This window comes from Bubalus kerabau, chromosome 1, assembly GCF_029407905.1.
Source record: "Bubalus kerabau isolate K-KA32 ecotype Philippines breed swamp buffalo chromosome 1, PCC_UOA_SB_1v2, whole genome shotgun sequence".
In the NCBI taxonomy this organism is placed as follows: domain Eukaryota; kingdom Metazoa; phylum Chordata; class Mammalia; order Artiodactyla; family Bovidae; genus Bubalus; species Bubalus kerabau.
Window position 1 is genome coordinate 182,505,407 of NC_073624.1, and position 9,429 is coordinate 182,514,835.

The 9,429-nt window shown below is 38.1% G+C and overlaps 1 non-coding gene across 1 annotated transcript; it reads left to right on the plus strand.

Moving 5' to 3' along the window:
* The first annotated feature begins 8,229 nt into the window (after positions 1 to 8,229).
* On the plus strand, positions 8,230 to 8,301 carry TRNAS-GGA (transfer RNA serine (anticodon GGA)). The gene has a single exon. It is a non-coding gene; the product is annotated as a tRNA-Ser (tRNA).
* The last annotated feature ends 1,128 nt before the right edge of the window (positions 8,302 to 9,429 follow it).

Sequence of the window (9,429 nt, forward strand, 5' to 3'; positions counted from 1 at the left end):
ACTTGGGAACCCTTATCAACCAGGAATCAACTCAGATAACAATATGGAGGTTCAGAAGTACTAAGTACTTGTTCCATTTTTCTAGATAGCAAGTAGAGCAGACAGGATTTTAATTATATTGTGCACAAATTAGTGACAAAGCAACCACAGGGAATCTTTAATAAAGGTTCATGATACCAAGTCTATAGCTTGTTGTTCACTTGCTTTGTCATGTCCAGCTCTTTTCAACCCCTTGGACTGCAGCATGCCAGGCTATCCTGTCCTTCACTATGTCCCAGAGCTTTCTCAAACTCATTTCCATTGATTCAATGAAGCCATCCAACCATCTCATCCTCTGTCACCTCCTTCTGCTTTTGTCTTCAATCTTTTCCAGCCTCAGGGTCTTTTCCACAGAGTTGGCTTTTCACATCAGATGGCCAAGGTATTGGAGCTTAAGCTTCAGAATCAGTCCTTCCAATGAATATTCGGGGTTGATTCCCTTCAGGGGTGACTGGTTTGATCTCCTTGCTGTCCAAGGGACTCTCAAGAGGCTTCTACAGTACCGAAGTTCAAAATATGTGTAGCTGACATCATTCCCCTGCTCATTTTCATCATAACTTGCAGGATCACTGATCACTTTGAAATACTTAAGGGACAGTTGTTTTTATTTATTTATTTATTTATTTTGGCTATGCCATGCAGCTTAGGCCATGAGCAGGGATTGAACCTGTGCCCCTGCAGCAGAAATATGGACTTCTAACCACTGGGCCCACAAGGGAATTCCCCTAGGGGATGGTTTACAGGGACTCATTTCCTGCTCCAGTGAGATAGATGCCAATGGGCACTAGAGTCCATGTGGGAGGAACACAGAAATCTAAATAAGAATCTCAGAATCCCCACCAGAACCAATACCATAAACTCCATGGGACTCTGAGCTGACTGCCTATGGTGTCCTACCATCTTCTACTCCAATTGTGCTTCTTATCCTGATGATCAAGACACAACCCTCCACCAGGCCTTCCCGTATACATTATCTCCAGTGGCACTCACTGTACTGCACCTCCTTTATGCTGGCTCATGACAAAGGACTAACAATCTGCTGCCCTTCCCATTCTTGGTAAGTGATGAAGGTTCAGGCTTTATTCTCTGGACTGGCAGAAAGACAGAGTTAGACCCGAACCCCCTGATGCATACAATGACTCTGGGAATAGAAGACACACATACAGATGCAACTGTACAAGGACTTGCAAACTGAAAGCTTGCACAGCACAGGCTGATTATTTGAAGTTGTGTTGGCTTGAAGATTTGATGCAGAGCTCCTAATTAGCCAAATTGGTCCTTGTTATCTCAGTCTCTGAGGATGTTAATGTTAATTGTACTGGATTATAGGAAAAGTAAATCTTCTTTGTAGGGACTAAGGTGGAGAAGGCAATGGCACCCCACTCCAGTACACCTGCCTGGAAAATCCCATGGATGGAGGAGCCTGGTGGGCTGCAGTCCATGGGGTCGCTAGGAGTCGGACACGACTGAGCAACTTCACTTTCTCTTTTCACTTCCATGCATTGGAGAAGGAAATGGCAACCCACTCCAGTGTTCTTGCCTGGAGAATCCCAGGGACGGGGGACCCTGGTGTGCTGCCATCTCTGGGGTCACACAGAGTCGGACATGACTGAAGTGACTTAGCATAGAATAGGGACTAAGGATTTCCACTTCTTAGGAGAAATCTTGCCTGTATTTCTCCTTCTGACTTTCAGGTTTCATATCCCTTAATGAAAAATTCAGACTTACTATATGTGTATGTGTTAGTTTCAGGTATAGTGCAAAGTGATACAATTATATACACATATGTGTGAATAATATATATATATATATATATATACACACATGTATATATACCATTTTCCAGATTCTTTTCCATTATAGGTTATTACAAGATATTGAATATAGTTCCCTGTGCTATATACAATAGGTCCTTGGATGTTTATTTAATATATAGTAGCATGTACACATAAATTTCAAAGTGCTACTTTACCTCTCCACCCTCACTGCTGTTATTCCCTTTGGTAATGATAAGTTTGTGTTCTATGTCTATGATTCTATTTCTGTTTTGTAAATAAGTTTACTTGCATCATTTTTGAGATTCTACATTAAGTGATATCATATGATATTTGTTTTTCTTTGTCTGACTAACTTCACTTAGTATGATTATCTCTAGGTCCATCCATTTTCCTGAAAATGGCGTTATTTCATTCTTCTTTATGGCTGAGCAATATTCCCTTGAGTATACCACATCTTCTTTATCCATTCATCTGTCAACAGACACTTAAGTTGCTTCCATGTCTTGGCTTTTGTAAATAGTGCTGCTAAGAACATTGTATGTATGTATGTATCTTTTTGAATTAAAGTTATCCCTGGATATTTGCCCAGGAGTGGGATTGCTGAATTATATAGTAAGTTTATTTTTAGTTTTCTAAGGAACATTCATACTGTTCTCAGTATGGCTGCACCAATTTATATTTCCACAGACTTACTTTTTAAAATAACATACATTACTTAAATTGAAGAAGGAAATGGCAACCTGCTCCAGTATTCTTGCCTGGAGAGTCCCCATAGACAGAGAAGCCTAGCAGGCTACAGTCCCTGGGGTCGCAAAGAGTTGGACATGACTGATGCAACTTAGCACATCACTTAAATGGGAAGAGATCTAAAAAAAGGATATATGTATCTGTATAACTGATTCACTCTGTTATATACTAGAAACTAACACAACATTGTAAAGCAACCATACTTTAATAGCAATTAATTAACATACATCAAAATATGAGTTTATCATCATCAAATGTATTCAAATGATCAAGAAATTTAGGGAAAATTAGGTCTTCTATATCAAGAATCTGATGGTATATGTCCTGAAATATTAACTGAAAGGTAATGTTCATGTCTCTAAGGAAAACTCTTTTTTTATTGTGAAAGGAACACTTACCATGAGATCTGCCCTTTTCACAAATCTCAAAGTGTTCATATATTATTGTTAACTGTAGGTACAATGTCAGAGCAGATCTCTAGAGCTTATTAATTTTAATTGACTGAAGATTTATGCCCTTTAAGTAGTAACTCTCCATTTGCCCCTCCTCTCACTCCCTGGCAGCCACCATTCCACTCTATGATCTTGTGAATTTGACTCTGTTAGATAAATTATGTAAGTAGAATTAGGCAGTATTCGTCTTTCTGTGATTAGTTTATTTCTCTTAGCATGATATCCTAAAGTCACCCATGTTGTTGCAAATGACAAGATTTCCTTTTTTTTTTTTTTTTCAGGCTGAAGACTATTCCCATTTCCTAATTCCTTCATCTGTCTATGACATTAAGTTGTTTCCAGATCTTGGCTATTATGAGTAGCGCAGCAATGAACATAGAAATGCTACTATTTCTTTGAGATCATGATTTCAATTCTTTTGATTAAATACTGAGAGAGAGAATTGCTGGATCATATAGCAGTTCTGTTTTTAATTTTCTAAGGATGCTTCATACTGTTTTCCACAGTGGTTGCCACATTTTTTATTTACACCAACAATGCATAAAGGTTCCAATTTCTCCACGTCCTTGCCAGCACTGTTGTCTTATGGATTTTGTTTTCTTTTTTTTTCTTTTTAGTCATACTGACAGGTCTGAAGTGATATCTCAGTGTGGTTTTGATTTGCATTTCCCTGATGAATAGTGATACTGAGCAACTTTTCAGATACCTGTTAGCCATTTGTATATATCCTTGGGAGAACTGTCTATTTAAGAAATTAGTCCATTCAGGGGGGCTTCCCTAAGCAGTCCAGTGGTTGAGACTTCAAAGGACTGTAGGTTCGAGCCCTAGTCAGGGAACTTAGATCCCACATGCTGCGTAGTGCATCAAAAATAAATAAATAAATAACAGAGAATCAATACCTGTGTGGTGACACAAACAGATGGAGAGAGAGACAATGTTTTTGGATTGGAAGAATCAAGATGTGAAAATGACTATACTACCCAAAGCAATCTATAGATTCAATGCAATTCCTATCAAATTACCAATGACATTTTACTAGAACTAGAGCCAAAAAATCACAATTTGTATGGAAACACAAAAGATCCCAAATAGACAAAGCAATCTTGAGAAAGCAAAAATAGAGCTGGAGGAATCAGGCTCCCTGACATCAGATCATACTACCAATCTACAGTAATCAAAACATATGGTAATGGCATGCAGGTGCTAAGTCACTTCAGTCATGTCCAACTCGTTGCAACTTTATGGACTGTAGACCACCAGGCTCCTCTGTCCATGGGATTCTCCAGGCAAGAATACTAGAGTGGGTTACCATGCCCTCCTCCAGGGGATCCTCCAAACCCAGGGATTGAACCCTGGTCTCTTATGTCTCCTGCACTAGCAGGTGGGTTCTTTACCACTAACACCACCTGTACCTCAAAGGAATAGGATAGAAAGCCCAGTGATAAACCCACACACCTATGGTCACCTTTCTTAGACAAAGGAGGCGAGAATATGCAATGAGAAAAGACAGTTTCTTCAATAAGTGGTACTGAGAAAACTGAACAGCTACATGCAAAAGAAGGAAATTAGAAGACTTTTTAACACCATACACTAAAAGAAACTCAAAATGGATTAAAAACCTAAATGTATTGCTGGACACTATAAAACTTGCATAGGAAAACAAAGGCAGAACACTCTTTGACATGTATTGCAGCAAGACATTTTTGGACCCATCACCCAGAGTAGTGAAACTAAAAACAAAACTAAAGAATTCGGACCTAATTAATCTTTTTCACAACAATGGAAACCATAAACAATAGAATAATACAATCCTCAGAATGGGAGAAAATACTTGCATATGAAGCAACTGACAAAGGATTAATCTCCAAAATATACAAGCAGCTCATGCAACTCAATTAAAAAAAAAAAAAAACCCAATCAGTAATATGCTCCTGCTAAGTCACTTCAGTCATGTCTGACTCTGTGTGACCCCATAGATGTCAGCCCACCAGGGTCCCCCGTCCCTGGGATTCTCCAGGCAAGAACACTGGAGTGGGTTGCCATTTCCTTCTCCAATGCATGAAAGTGAAATGTGAAAGTGAAGTCGCTCAGACGTGTCCGACTCTTAGCGACCCCGTAGACTGTAGCCTGCCAGGCTCCTCCGTCCATGGGATTCTCCAGGCAAGAGTACTGGAGTGGGGTGCCATTGCCTTCTCCCACCTATTAGGCTAGCTACTATCAAAAAGACAAGAGTAAACAAATGCTAACAAGGATGTGTATGAAATGGAATTCTCATGCACTGTTGAACGGAAATGTATAGCTACTAATAACAACAGTATAGAGGTTCCTCAAATTTTTAAATAGAGCTGCTGTTCCACTTCTGGTGTGTATGCCCAAAGAGATGACATAACTATCTCAAAGAAATAACTGGATGACCATGCTCATTACAGCATCATTCAAAAGAGCAAAACATGGAAACAACCTAGTGCCCATGGATGAATTAGGGAAAAAGAAAATGTGATAGACGTTTGGTACATACAATGGAACATTATTCAGTCATGAGAAAGAAGCAAACCCTGATATTTGCTACAATACAGATGAATATTGAGGGCATTATGCTAAGAGAAATGTTAGACAATGAAAGACATATAATGCATGGTTTCCCTTATCTGTTCAACCTGAATCACTGAACTCATAGAAGCGAAGCATATTTACTCCTATTTGATCAATTGTGAACAATGTGTAAAAACTTTTCATGAATATTGTAGAATGTCTAGGATTAGTATTCAGGTGTGTGATTTCTAATATAAAATTTTTGAACTTAACATTTCCTATAATCATTTTCCATGAGAATTTAATAGGAAAACAGGTGGTGGTAAATTTAACAGAACATAAACTGCAAATTAAACAGCCATACACACATAGAAACACAAAGGAGGATTACTTTGGCTCTTTTCTAGATTCACTGACTATCATTTATGTTGGTTTAAATGGATATGCTGATACATTAGTAGTCTTTTTATAATGTAAGTAGTTTTTATTAGGCAATGTCTCCTCTGCAAAACCAATAGGAATTTATCCTTTGTCAAGTATATCTTTTCTCTAATATCAAAGTCTCTCATTGATATGGTTGATAGGTTCTTTTTTTCAGTTCTTTTTATTTATTTAATTAATGTATTTGGTCGTGCCAGGTCTTAGCTGCTGCATGTGGGATCTAGCTTCCTGATAATGGATCCCTGTATTGGGATCCTGAAGTCTTAGCCACTGGACCACCATGGAAGTTCTGATAGGTGATTTTCTTAAGTGGTAAAAAAATTAAAATTTCAGCTTTCAGATGGCCAATATTACTACCACAAAAATGAGGTGTAATGCATCTAAGAAGTGATGGATTATTTTATAAAATTCAACAGGAGGCCTAAGACAATTATTGTGACAGAAGACAGGAAGTCATGGTAATCAAGTGAAGTCCTAATCAGGCTGTTTCTAGTAAAAAGAAGAAGCTCTCCAGGGTTTCCCTGGTGGCCCAGATGGTAAAGAATCCACCTGCAAAGCAGGAGATCCAGGTTTGGTACCTGGGTTGGAAAGATGCCCTGGCAAAGGAAATGGATGCAAACTCCAGTATTCTTGCCTGGAGAACTTTATGGACAGAGAAGCCTGGTGGGCTACAGTCCATGGGGTCACAAAGAGTCAGACATGACTGAGTGACTAACAGTTTCACTTCCACTTTACTTGCTGACATGACTCTTTGCAATCCTAAAGCAATATAAAAGATAAAGTTATTATGAAGACATGGGTGACTTCATGTCCCTCGGGCATCACTGGAGCCACAGAACAAATAGAATATACATCACCACCTATTATCCAGGTGCATACCTCAAACTAAGACATATCCTTGATAACCACCCTTTTTCTGTGCACAATTTGCATCTTCCAGTTGCAGACACCTCAAAACGTACCTTTATACCCATGCTACAATAACAGTCAGGGTTCGGTCAATAAAAGAGAAACAAATTAGTAATTTTAATAAAGAGAATTTAATACGGGCTTTGGCTAGAGAGTTATTGAAGGAACCCAAGTGCAATTAAATCAGAATATCTGGTGGTGGTATTAGAGGGAAGAATTGATTCCATGTTGGATCTGTTTCTTTGACTTTAAACTTTGCTTCCTATTGCTTTTGTTCACTGAAAGGATACTGTCTATACATAATGGCCTGCCTCTAGGAACTCTCCCCTCTGCCTGAATGTTGACCCAAAATGCCAAGTTCGGTACCCTTTCCATCTGTGGGTGGCTACAGGAAGGAAGAAAATAACACATCCCCCTCTCTGAGACTGACCATTCCAGGAGATATTTGTAAGATTAATAGTCTTTTTTTTTTTTTTTTTTTTTTTTTACTTTACTTCCTCACTTACCCTCCCTTTTCTATTAAAAAAAAAATGGCATCCAGACCCGAATAAGATTGTTATTTTGAGATAGTAGTGTGCCATCTTCTTGGTCTGTCAGCTTTCTCAATGAAGTCATATTCTTTGCCTCAACACCTCATCTCTGATTCATTGGCCTGTCATATGGTGACAGGACCCGGACTCCAAAACAGTGGGACCCAGTGGTAAGTACATTAAACTTCCCAGATGATTTCAACAAAACCCAAGATTGGAGAGCAGTGACATTCCTTGGTGGCTCAGATGGTAAAGCATCTGCCTGCAGTGTGGAAGACCTGGGTTCAATCCCTGGGTCAGAAAGATCTCCCAGAGATGAGCATGGCAACCCACTCCAGTGTTCTTGCCTGGAGGATTCCAAGGACAAAGAAGTCAGGCAGGCTACAGTCCATTCATGTTGTCAAAAATGGCAGGATTTCCTTTTTTCATGGCTGAATAATTTTTCATCATTTATGTATCTGCATGCATGCTCAGTCACTTCAGTCATGTCCAATTCTTTTTGACCCCTTGGACTGTGGCCCACCAGGCTCCTCTGTCTATGGAAATTCTCCAGGCTAGAATACTAGAGTGGATTGCCATGTCCTCCTCCAGGGGATCTTCTCAACCCAGAGATGGAACCCATGTCTCTTGCATTGACAGGTTAATTCTTTACCACTGAGCCACCTGGGAAGCTCCATTCATATATCTACACAATATATAAATAGAAATTTAAAAAACATTACCTATTATTACTCTCATCAATAACCATCACGTATTTTTAAAATATGAACATTTTAAAACCAGTAGTACTTTTATAATACTTCCCTGGTGGCTCAGAGGTTAAAGCATCTGCCTGGAATGCAGGAGACCCGGGTTCGATCCCTGGGTTGGGAAGATCCCCTGGAGAAGGAAATGGCAACCCACTCCAGTACTCTTGCCTGGAGAATCCCATGGAGGGAGGAGCCTGGTAAGGCTACAGTCCATGGGGTTGCAAAGGGTCGGACTCAACCGAGCGACTTCACTTCATTACTTTTATAACACAACAAATCACAACCTGGTGTAAAAAACATGAATATTTAATAACATTTTCTTCAGATCTCAGTTTGTATAGAGATTTAAAATATGACCCATGAAAATGAACTTTGTTGGTTTTTAGTTTGATCCCATTCCTCTGTGTAAACTGTCCCCCAAAGTGACCAGTGTCATGAAATTGGTGGGTACCTATCCTTGTCAGTGCTTCCATAATATCAATATTCATTTATGTATCTGTAAGTAGCTTTCTAAAAATTTCACCTAAACAAAACACCACCCATATGGCCTCTGAAATATGTTTGTTTGCCACAACTTTGTTGTCAAATCTCTTTGTGAAGTACATGCAACTATTTCAGACATTTACCTGACACACATTATTATGTATGGGAAAACATCATTTTATTTAGTTTATAAATTTATTTATATGTTTATAAATTCAACAAATTTAAAATATATAATTTACATATATTTTAAATGTAACAATATAATTTAATGTATTTCTTTAAATAAGCATTTAATTTTCATTATATATTTCGTATTATAATTTATATTAGTTTTTTTATAAGAATTGTATAAAAATTCTTATACCTCACTCCCTATCATACAAATGAGAATTTGTATGTATTATGTGAGTGGCAACATGTTCAAGTTCTAAAAATTGGTGCATGTTTAATTTTACTCATATTAATGTTCTACATTTATTTCAATACAAGAATCATTTTTTATCAACCACAATAACTTTATAAAGGTATCATTAGAAAATATTCCTGAGATCTATCTTATGATAATTTCATGATAGCTTCACATGACATTTTCAATTTATATAGGAAAGTATTTCAACCTTAGATTTCAAAACTAGACTTCAAAATATGACTATTTACAGAAAATCCTACATACAGATGGCCAAAAAGCACGTGAAAAGATGTTTAATATCACTAATTATTAGAGAAATGGAAATCAAAACTAGTATGAGGTATCACCTCACACCAG